This window comes from Vombatus ursinus, unplaced genomic scaffold (genome assembly GCF_900497805.2).
Source record: "Vombatus ursinus unplaced genomic scaffold, bare-nosed wombat genome assembly UNPS02014781.1, whole genome shotgun sequence".
Taxonomy (NCBI): domain Eukaryota; kingdom Metazoa; phylum Chordata; class Mammalia; order Diprotodontia; family Vombatidae; genus Vombatus; species Vombatus ursinus.
This window is the reverse complement of record NW_020954559.1, coordinates 37,065,792-37,076,343: the sequence shown is the minus strand read 5'-3', so window position 1 is coordinate 37,076,343 and position 10,552 is coordinate 37,065,792.

Sequence of the window (10,552 nt, the reverse complement as noted above, 5' to 3'; positions counted from 1 at the left end):
CACACACACACACACACACACACACACACACACACACACACACACACTAATGGTTGTGCTCTTTATACAGATACAAAACACAATATGAACGTATGAGAACAGCAGAGCTCATCCTGGGAATAGTCTAAGCCCATTCACCTCTGCCTGTATCTGTTATATATATTTTTAAAGGGCCTCTGCCATTTTCTTGAGTTTAATGTACCATATCTTGAAACTGAGGTTCTTTCTTCATTTAATGTTATGCCAGGATTCATCCTACCCTGACAACTCTACATTTCAGAAATTTCTTCTAAGGTTCTGGAAAGGCAGGTTCTAGGATAAAATTTGGAAAGTAATGATATAACATGGCATAACTTACTTTCAAAAGAAACACTAATTCTCAAAAAAAAAAAAAGGTTAATTTTTGCCAGCGTAAGTTCAAGAAACGGTAACAGCTCATGAGTTGGATATGATTTTCTTAATGCTCACCAAAATTCAGAGCAGCTTGTTTTTTTTTAAAGGGGGACTAAGTGATCCTAAACCCATAACTGCAAATTTTTTTTTGTCTTAACCCTTTTATTGAAGACTTCTGTGGACTAATAAAGACATTAGATCAGGTTTACAACCTACTAAGAATGAAAACAGGCTTTAATAAAATTTCCCCTGAAAATTGTCTTGTTGGTTGACTTAAATCCAAATCTATATAATCTTAAAGGATTTAGACGAGTTTATCTCAAGTGTCCGGTGTCTTCTAGGAGAATCCTTACATTGCCAATCATGTAATAATTGTCCTTAATGTATTTTTTGTCTTATTAATGTATTTTTACATTATAAACATTTACCAATTACTTGTACTTCATAAGAGATCTCTTGTAATGCCCTTAAATCTCAAGCAACACCCTAGTGGTCTTCCAAGTGTGGATTTTTTTTTCCCATGTAGAAGTGCCTTATGATCCATGCTGTATATACTGCACATAGCTTGCTTCAGGCCTTTTTCTGATATTTGCCTGGAAACTGTCCCTGCATTTCTAATACTCCCGGAGTCTTCTCCAAAACTTTTGGCTGTTCTCTTCAGTATACCACTGGTATACTCATACCATACAGCTGCTTTCCTGGCATGGATTATACCAGACATTTAGTAACCCTAGACTAATGGGAGTATGCCATTTATCCAAGATGGTTGACTATTCCTCACAATAGGGCCTGGCATAGCAGAGTACCTTATGTACATGATGGAAGGACTTACTGGGTTAATCATCATCATTTCTGCACTTTTTCATCCTTGTATTAAGATGAGAGACTATGCAATTCAGTAAATAATATGTTTCAAATTTGTCTTAATAAGTATTACAATCAGAAACAGTGAGGGATAAACTTTCAAAGCCAGGCCCCTAAGATTTAGCTGTGTGAAGCATTCCCATTAATAGCAATACAAGTGGTAGAGCTTCATCCAGGCTTTTAAAAGCTGGGCTGTGAAGGGGGCCTAGAGAACCTTTCATTACGGCCTCTAAAGGTTCACTCTGCTCCTCTCTGAGATCTTTTATAGAAAGTATTACTTTCAAAAAAAATTTTTTTTAAGCTACATCGCAAAAAGATGCTACTAAAATAAAATGGAATTAAACTGGGGAGAAAAATTTCAGAAAGCCTGGTGTTAAACTAGAAAATTAGTAGTCTGGTTAAACTTTAGTACTAACCAAAAGAAGTAAACTGCATTATGGAGCAGCAGAAATAGGAGTAACTGAGTTTAGCTCTTGCTCATCTTTTTCTGTCTATATAATACTGGATAATTTTTTTTTTTTTTTGGCCATTCTCTGTCTCAGTCTCTTAGAGTCCTTTTAGAAGTCACTCTTTTTAGAGGTCCTCTGCAATGAAGGGTTGGATTAGATCATTTGTAAGATTCCTTCCAACTCTGATAGTCTATGTTTCTTATATCTATCTAGGGATCCTCTGGGAGCTTAAGAAAGAAGAATAAACCTAAATGCCAAGGCTTTTCTTCAAAACACCATAAAAAGTAGTTTAAATTGGAAAGAAAAAAGGCAACAACATCTTATTTTATGCACATGGTGCCAAAAAAGCTTCCCTCTTCACACCCCTACTAAATCGATCAGATGTTTTAATTCAGTGAGTCAGAAGGACCTGAGTTCAAATTCAGCCTCAGATACTTACTAGATGTGTAACCTTGGGAAAGTCACTTAATCCCTGATTGCTTCAGTTCTTTATCTGTAAAATGGGGATACACTGGAGAAAGAAATGGCAAACCACTTCAGTTTCTTTGCCAAGAAAACCTCAAATGAGGTCACCAAGAGTGGAACAGGACTAATCAATTGATGACAACAACAATTACAACAAAACCACTTTAGTTGTTTCATTTTTGTTTTGTTGAATGGATCCTTATCATTTAATGGAGGAGGACCTCACCTAGAAAGTCACCTATAATTTCATGGTGGTAACCAAATTACCATTTGTTTTTCCTTCAAAACATTTAATATTGGCTTGTGAACGGTTCCACCTGCCAGTCTTCTGAGATAGATAATGATTATTGTTGTCCCACATTTTACAGGTGGAGAAAATGAGAGGACCAAGAGATCTGTCCAGAGCCAAAGAGCAGGAACAAGGGTTGGATTCTAATCTTGAATCTAAAGTACCTACCTGCCTGCCCTGTATTCAGAGCACTGAGGCTTTGGGACTTTGATCAGATTATCATTTTAATTAACTCAGTTTCTAATCTCTGGGCAACTAGGACATGACAACTATCTTCTTCTTTTTTTAAATTAATTTATTTTGATTTATCAACAATCACTTTCATATGCCTTTGAGCTTAAAATTTTTCTCCCCCTTCCTTCCCACCACCCTCCCCAAGAAGGTGCACAATCCGATATAGACTATACATAGCCTATATTCATTCCTATTAAACATATTTTCCTATTTCCTATTAAACATATTAGTGATGGACAACTATCTTCTGACAACCTTAAGAGAAGAACTTTGCTCTTGCCTCCTGGAGGTCTTGCAAAGGAGAAATTATCTTTAAAAGTACAAAATTTGCTATTTCTGGTCTAAAGGGACAGATAGACAGAAAACACAGACAGCCTAGCAAGGAATAGGAGGAAGTTGGCAGAGGTTTCTCTTTATTGTAGTTGGCACAGGAGTAGTTACTAGGAGAGAGTGTAATGGATTAACCTGACAGCCTGCCTGGGTTTGGAAGTTTGGTGTTATTTCTCCCCCTCCCTGCGTGGCTGTCATGATAATTTTTACTTTTCTTTCTTCGTATTTGAATATCAACTTGATTCATATTCCTCACTTTTTGGAAGGTTTTCTAAAGGTTTAATCTCCTTGCCTCTGGGTTAATTATCTCTTTATTTCTTTCTAAATATTGTTGAGGTTGCTTTGGATTAAAGAAGCTAAATGTTCCAAAATTAAATGAATACTCTTGGTTGATTACAATGCTCCATGTTGCTTTATCCTGGTATGTGTGGAGCAGCTTTCATGAATGAATACTATGGCTATTTTTAAATGAAAACACCCTATAGTATAAATGCAAAACTCTTCCAAATCTTTTTTGGAGGGGGGAAAGATATGTTTCTCTCAAAAGTCTTAAATTAACAAATGAAAACACAGCGTCCAGTGATATTGTTTCCCAAATATGCCTCAAATCTGTCATAATCTATTTTTCTGTAACAATAAAAGAAGTGGTTCCAAATCCCACATCACTATCATTTTCCAGACAAAGGTTATCTGTGAATTATATTCAATATAGAATTTTCAAATTTTGAAACATTTTATTATTACAGTAATGGCTATTGCAGTTTCTAACAGATACCCTGTCAGAGGGTTTAAAAAATGTATGCCTTGGTTCATGCAAAAAAAAAAAAACCCCAAAAAAACAAAGGTCAAAACTTTTAAAATGTCACTTCTTCTGCAGTTTTGCATAGAAAATACATTGAAGCAGTGGGAGGGCTCCTTGCCCATAGAAACAGGCTGTAAGGAAAGAATGTGATCCCGCTGCTGTAGTTTCCACTTTCACTGGCAGCTGCGGGCTGAGCAGAAAAGCACTGTGGGAGCCCATTGTTACCCCAGCTGGGTAATAGTTTTCTTATTTTACAGTCAGCAGCCAAGGGGGGTTGGGGTGTCTCAGTAAAGTGCCTGAAAAAAAAATATATATATATAACTCCCACAAACAGATCACTTTCCCTTCCACTATGAGAAATAGGGATCTATAAATCTTTTATTTTAGTTGGATCCCTCTGTCGAGGTAATTAAACACGTCAAACAAAAGGATTGTAGGTTTGGGAGTGAGGAGAGACTCCTTATTTTCCGAATAAACTTCAGCTTTGGGGAAATATACTGAGAATTGGGAAATCCAGAGTGTGAACAGTGAGTCTCCCAAGGTTTACATATTCAATCCCATGGTTATGTCTTCTCAACACCACCCAAGTGTTTCTTTTTCTGTGGAAAAAAATTGAGACTCAAATGCTATGTCTTGAACAGCTGAACACATAAGGCTCACATCTTCCATTTTCACCAGGGCTGAATTCCAGGTCAAAAGATGCTGTTGTGATTTGGATGGTAGGCTTCTGTTTACAAACATAGTTGCTAAACTGGGATGAATTTCGGTAGAGTATACCTTCATATCCAAAGTTTAACTATTGCCTGGACTTCAGGTTTCTTTTAGCTATAGTTTGCCCATCTAGGAAAAAGTGTCCCTGTTACCACGGAAACCCAAGTTTTAAAGGTGAAAAGTCAATGACCTATCCATTGAGTCTGACATCTCAGTGGCAGTAATTAATATTCCAGAAAGGGAAAGACAGCTGCTAAGGAAGATCAATCTTCAGTTCAGGTGAGTCAGTGAAATTGTTTGAAGCTATCACCGAGATAATCTCTCCTCATTTTGAGGCATGAAAGTCACCGAAGGAGTGTCTGATGAAACAATAACAACAATACACACACACACACACACACACACACACACACACATTCCAATCTTTCAAATTGGTTATTTCAAACTAAACATTTGATTTTGTGCAGAGTTCGGAGGGACGTGACTATAGAAAATTAATTGAATTGTGAGAGCATCAAAAGTATTGCCTTCATGATTTCTTAGGACAGTATCATCACTAAGTCTGGAAAATCTTGTAGTTGTGTGTAATCCTAATAGATGGCTCACTTATATGTTTGATAAACCAATGAATCCAGAGTAAACCAAGGATTTTACAGAAGGTTGAGGATTTCATGGATAACTGAGGGAGCCAAGCAGAAGCATCACTGTTGTTTATGAAATTTTAAGAAAGAGAAAGATACAATCACACATATGAAGTAATATATGCTTATCTTCTTTGATACTTCATTTTGAAGGATCCCTCATCCATTGATGTATATTGCAGATCATGACCCATCCATGTATGCTAACCAATGAGATTCTCATTCATGTCCTCTCATAAATCCTTCACATATGTTTGAAAATGAAAACAGGTTACAGTATAAATGCAAAACTCTTCCAAATTTGTTTGGAGGGGGAGAAAGATTTATTATCCACATCATGCTGGTGGCCTTGCTCTGGTTCTCTTGGTATTACATGAAACACATGGGCAACAGAGAGGCACGTGGTAGGCATGAATAGGCTACAGTACATAACAAAAAAAGTTATATGGGAGATAGAGCATAAAGGATATCATCAGAGAGATGTGAGATGTGACTGGGGAGGAAATTAGTAAGTGAGGGGTAATCAAAAGATTGTACTCTGTTGGGGGGAGGGGTGTGGGGTGCAACACTGAGTATTCCAATCCAAAGAGATCTATTTTGATTGGAGCAAGAGACAGAGAGAGGGAAAGAGAGAGAAAGAGAGAGAGACACTTCATAATAATGTTATTAGGAAAAAAAAATAAACCAACCTCTTCAAATTATCTAATGTTTTACACACATCTTGCAAGCAGTTATTGCTCAAAAAAAGTATGCTGAATGAATGAATACTTTAATAATTGTTACAGGAAGTTTTCAATGGCACTTTACATTTTACATCATCAAGGTAATGAGTAACTCAAAGAATATCATAGATAAATATATGGGAGGAACCCACAAAATGGCTATATATTTGTATATATATGCATATATATATATATCCATGGATATATATATATATCCATTTTGTATATATATGATATATATTATCTTGTATTCCAATATTTTATTTTTCAGTTTACATGAAAGTAAAAATAATGGGAATAATACGTAAAGAATCAATTGTTAGACTATAGAAGCAACTGTATTTCAAAACAAAGTACAAATTTGATTTTTGTGTCTTTACTTTTATATCTCAGTAAGAAGAAGAAGAAACTATAGTAAACTCTGGTGAAAAGTAACCACTTGATCATAGAATGCATGAGAGATAAGGAGGGGAATGCCAGCCATAGTATAATGGGTACATCAGGCTTGAAGAAAATACATTTCTTTTTTCATTTAATTTTGCTTTTTAATGAACAAAAATCTATTTTCTCTCCCTCTAAACTCTACTCCAACTTCTACATTGAGAAAGAAAGAAAGAAAGAAAGAAAGAAAGAAAGAAAGAAAGAAAGAAGAAAACCTCTGTAACAAAAATTGATATATAGTTGAGCAAAATCAATTCCTACATTGGCCATGTCAAAAACAAACAAAAGAAAAAGAAAAAAATCTCTTAATCTGCACCTTGATACCATCATCTTTCTGTTAGGAGGTGGGTAGCATGTTTTATTATGCATCCTCTGGAATTGTGGTTATCATTGTATATATCAGAGTATTTAAGTCTTTCAAAATTGTTTGTCTTTGTAATGTTGTTATTGTATAAATTGTTATACTGTTTCTACTGACTGTTCAGAACTGACTACCAGTTCACGTAATTCTTCCTGGGTTTCTTTGAAACTGTCCTCTTCATCATTTATTACAGAGCAAAAGTGTTCCATTATATTCTTATACCATAACTAGTTTAATCATTCCCCAATTGATGGGTACCCTCTTAGCTTTCAGCTCCTTGTTACCACACAAAGAGCTACTATAAGTTTTGTTGGGGTTTTTTTTTTTTTTGATTTTTGGTATATATGAGCCTCTTTCCCTTTTTTTTTTTTTTTATCTCTTTGTAGATATAGACCCAGTAGTGGTATTACCAGGTCAAACGGTGTGCATAGTTTAGTCATTTAGGGGGTCATATTCCCAATTACTTCCCAAAATGGTTAGGTCAGTCCAGAGCTGCACCAACAGTGTATTAATGTGATTGTTTTTCCCACAACTACTCTAATATTTATCACTTTTTTTATTGTCAACTTTCTCTATCTGATAGGTATGAAGTGGAGTCTCATATAACTGTTGATAGTTTCAATCTCTCCCTCTGAAAAATGCCTGTTCATATCTTTTGACCATTCAACAATTTGGGGAATAGCTCTCACTCTTATAAATTTAAATCAGTTCTCTAAATATTGGAAATGAGATCTTAATCAGAAATTTGCTAGAAGGATTTTCCCCAGGTACCTACTTACCTTCTAATTTTAGCTTTGGTTTTGTTTGGACAAAAATTTTAAAATTGTATATTATCAAAATTGTCCATTCTATTTTCTGTAATCCTTTTTGTCTTTTGATTGGTCATGAGGAAAATTCATTTCAAAGAGTACAGGGGAAGAATAGGTAGGATACTGTAACTTTAAATTATATAAGGGAAGTCAGTCCAAGAGGGATGATAAACTCTCTAGAGAGAAATTCCAAAGACCTAAACACACATGATGGTGATACAGTTAATCTCAAGCAGTCAATGGGAAGTTGTTTAAAAAGGCCAATGGGAATACACATGGAACTTATTAAATAACTTAGATTTTTTAAAATGATGTATTGCAGACAGAAACAAGGCAGGTAACTGAGGATGAACATTAAATCATGGTGCAGTCTTATAATATCAGACACACTACAGCTGAAATTTGTACTTGTGACATATGTCAAGAGACACAATTTCTGGGCAATTAATATTTTATTAATTATAGCTGGCAAGTAATTAGTAAAAGGACTGATCATCTGGCCATCTCTCCTGAAGCAAAAACAGACTAAGCCTTTGGAAGAGTGGATGGATGTTCCTGACAGGTGGCAATCAACTCTGATTGGTTAACAATTAATGAGAGAAGGAATATTTTTTTTAAGGCAATGGGGGTTAAATGACTTGCCCAGGGTCACACAGGTAGTAAGTGTCAAGTGTTTGGTCTGAGGCCGGATTTGAACTCAGGTCCTCCTGACTTCAGAGTTGGTGCTCTATCCACTGCACCACCTAGCTGCCCCCAAGAAGGAATATTATAATGAGAGGTGGACCTATTCTAATGAAGGCTGGGGAAAGGGACTCTGATCATTTGCAGTCTAGCTGTTGGTTCCCAAAGTGGGTGATACTGCCTCCTGAGGGGTGCTGAAATAATCCAGGGAGGCAGCAGTAGCCTCAGGTTCAATTAGGGGGGGCATTGAATAAAAATGAAGGGGCAGTAGAAGCATAAGGAAAGAAGAGAAGATAAAAAATGTTTGAAAAACCATTTGTACATATTTCGTCTATTGTGAAACAGAATTAAAGTCATAGTGATTACATTATTTTCCAAATAAACACACAAAATGCAAATTATAACTGATCAGTGTCAAGTCTGCAGACAGTTCCTAACAAACAAGTGTTGGCAGACGAGTGTGTGTCCCACATTGTTGGGAAATCCAGCGTACATTTTCAAGAATATGTGTATGTAATGACTTGATTACGATCCAATACTATATGGTTACATGATGCAATATTACATCATCAAAATTTCAATGCCAGAAAAACCCACAAATTTACAATAAATTATTAAATTTAAGATGCATCATTAAAAATTATATTTTTAAATGATACAAATAAAAATGTTAAAGGGTTAAAGAAAGCAGATTTCCAGGAGGGCATTGAGTAATTTTTTTGTAAAGGGAGTGGTAGGTCAAGTAAGTTTGGGAACCTCTGATGGGTGTACTCAAACCTGTCTAACTGGAACACAATGGACTAGATTTCATCTAAACTAAAATCTCTTTATCTTTTGATCAGATCCAAACTTTCCCAGTTGGGTGAGGTCTGAACAAGATTGACATTATCATTAACAAAGACACTAGAGTGGTTTGCCATGTCCTTCTGCAGCTCATTTTACAGATGAAGAACTGAGGCAAACGGAGTTAAATGACTTTCCCAGGGTCACTCAGCTAGAAAGTGTCAGAGGTTGAATTTGAATTCAAGTCCTCCTCATTATCAGCAGTGTCCTTGAGATGCTGGCTGAATAACCTACAAGGGGCTAATTTCTGAATGAGGAAATAGGAATTTAAAAATCCTGGTCTTCCCCAATAGTAAATGGTTCTTAATCATTTTTCTAATATTGAAATCTAAGGAAAAGAGAGTTTTATCTATTTCACGGATAGGAGGGTGGTCAAAGAAGAGATGGAATAATTGCTCCAGATGAATGGGACAATGATAATGGACAACAAAGAGTTTTAAACTATTCCATCCTAATTTTGCTTACTTTTTACTCTACAGACTTTGCCACAATGCTTAAACTACCTTCTTCCTCCACCCTTTTCTTCCACTGGTGAGCTTCTCCCAGAACTTCCATTTTGAGAAAGGACTCAGACCAGTCATTCTTTATTCTCCATACTTCACTACCATGCCCCTATGGAGGTAGTTCTTTCCTTCCCCACCTCCAACCTTCATTGCTTTTCAGTTCCCTTTAATGTGTTATTTTCCCCCATTAGAATGTAAACTCTTTGAGGACAAGGACTTTCTTTTTGCTTGTATTTTTAGTCTCTGTACTTAGCATAGCACCAGGCACATAGTAAGTGCTTAATAAATGCTTCTTGATTTGTAGGTAGAAAATGTAGTAGATAATTAAAGTAGGTATGGTAGATAAAAGAACTACATTCAAGATTACTGTTCTATTCAATTAAGATTACGTATCTACAGAATACTAGATATGTTGAAGAAAACAGAAAAGGTACAGTGCCAACATCATCATGAGCAGGACAATCAGGATGGAATCTAATTAGATATAAAGCTCTGGATTTGCTTTGAAGTCATCTGATGCAATTGTGCTCCCAAACCCTGAATCTCAGCTTCTCTAGCCCCTTGTTTCCTTCAAAAACCTCTAAAGATATTCCCTCCACCCTGAAGTAAAATTGTAGCCCCATACTAAAGAGGTAAGTTGGAGATTCCTTTTCTTCCTACGAGCAGAGGACAAAAATCTATGTCGAAATTGAACAACTATAGAAAAGTATGTGGAAAATCAGCTTATGCCAGAAATCATTTCTCACTTAATTATGTTGTGACCTGTTTTATGTGCACTCTTCTTTATAAATTAGATGGAATAGCTTTATAATGTGCATAAAATCATTTTAAATGCCACATACATTCACTCAGGTTTCTATGAGGTTGAAAGTTTTAATGTGAAAATATGTTTTTATTATTAACGATAATTAATAATGAGAGGCATCATTGTATAGCTGATCCAGAGTCAGGGAGACCTGACTCTAGGGTGCACATTGCACCCCTGACATTTACTATCAGTGTGATCCTGGGTAG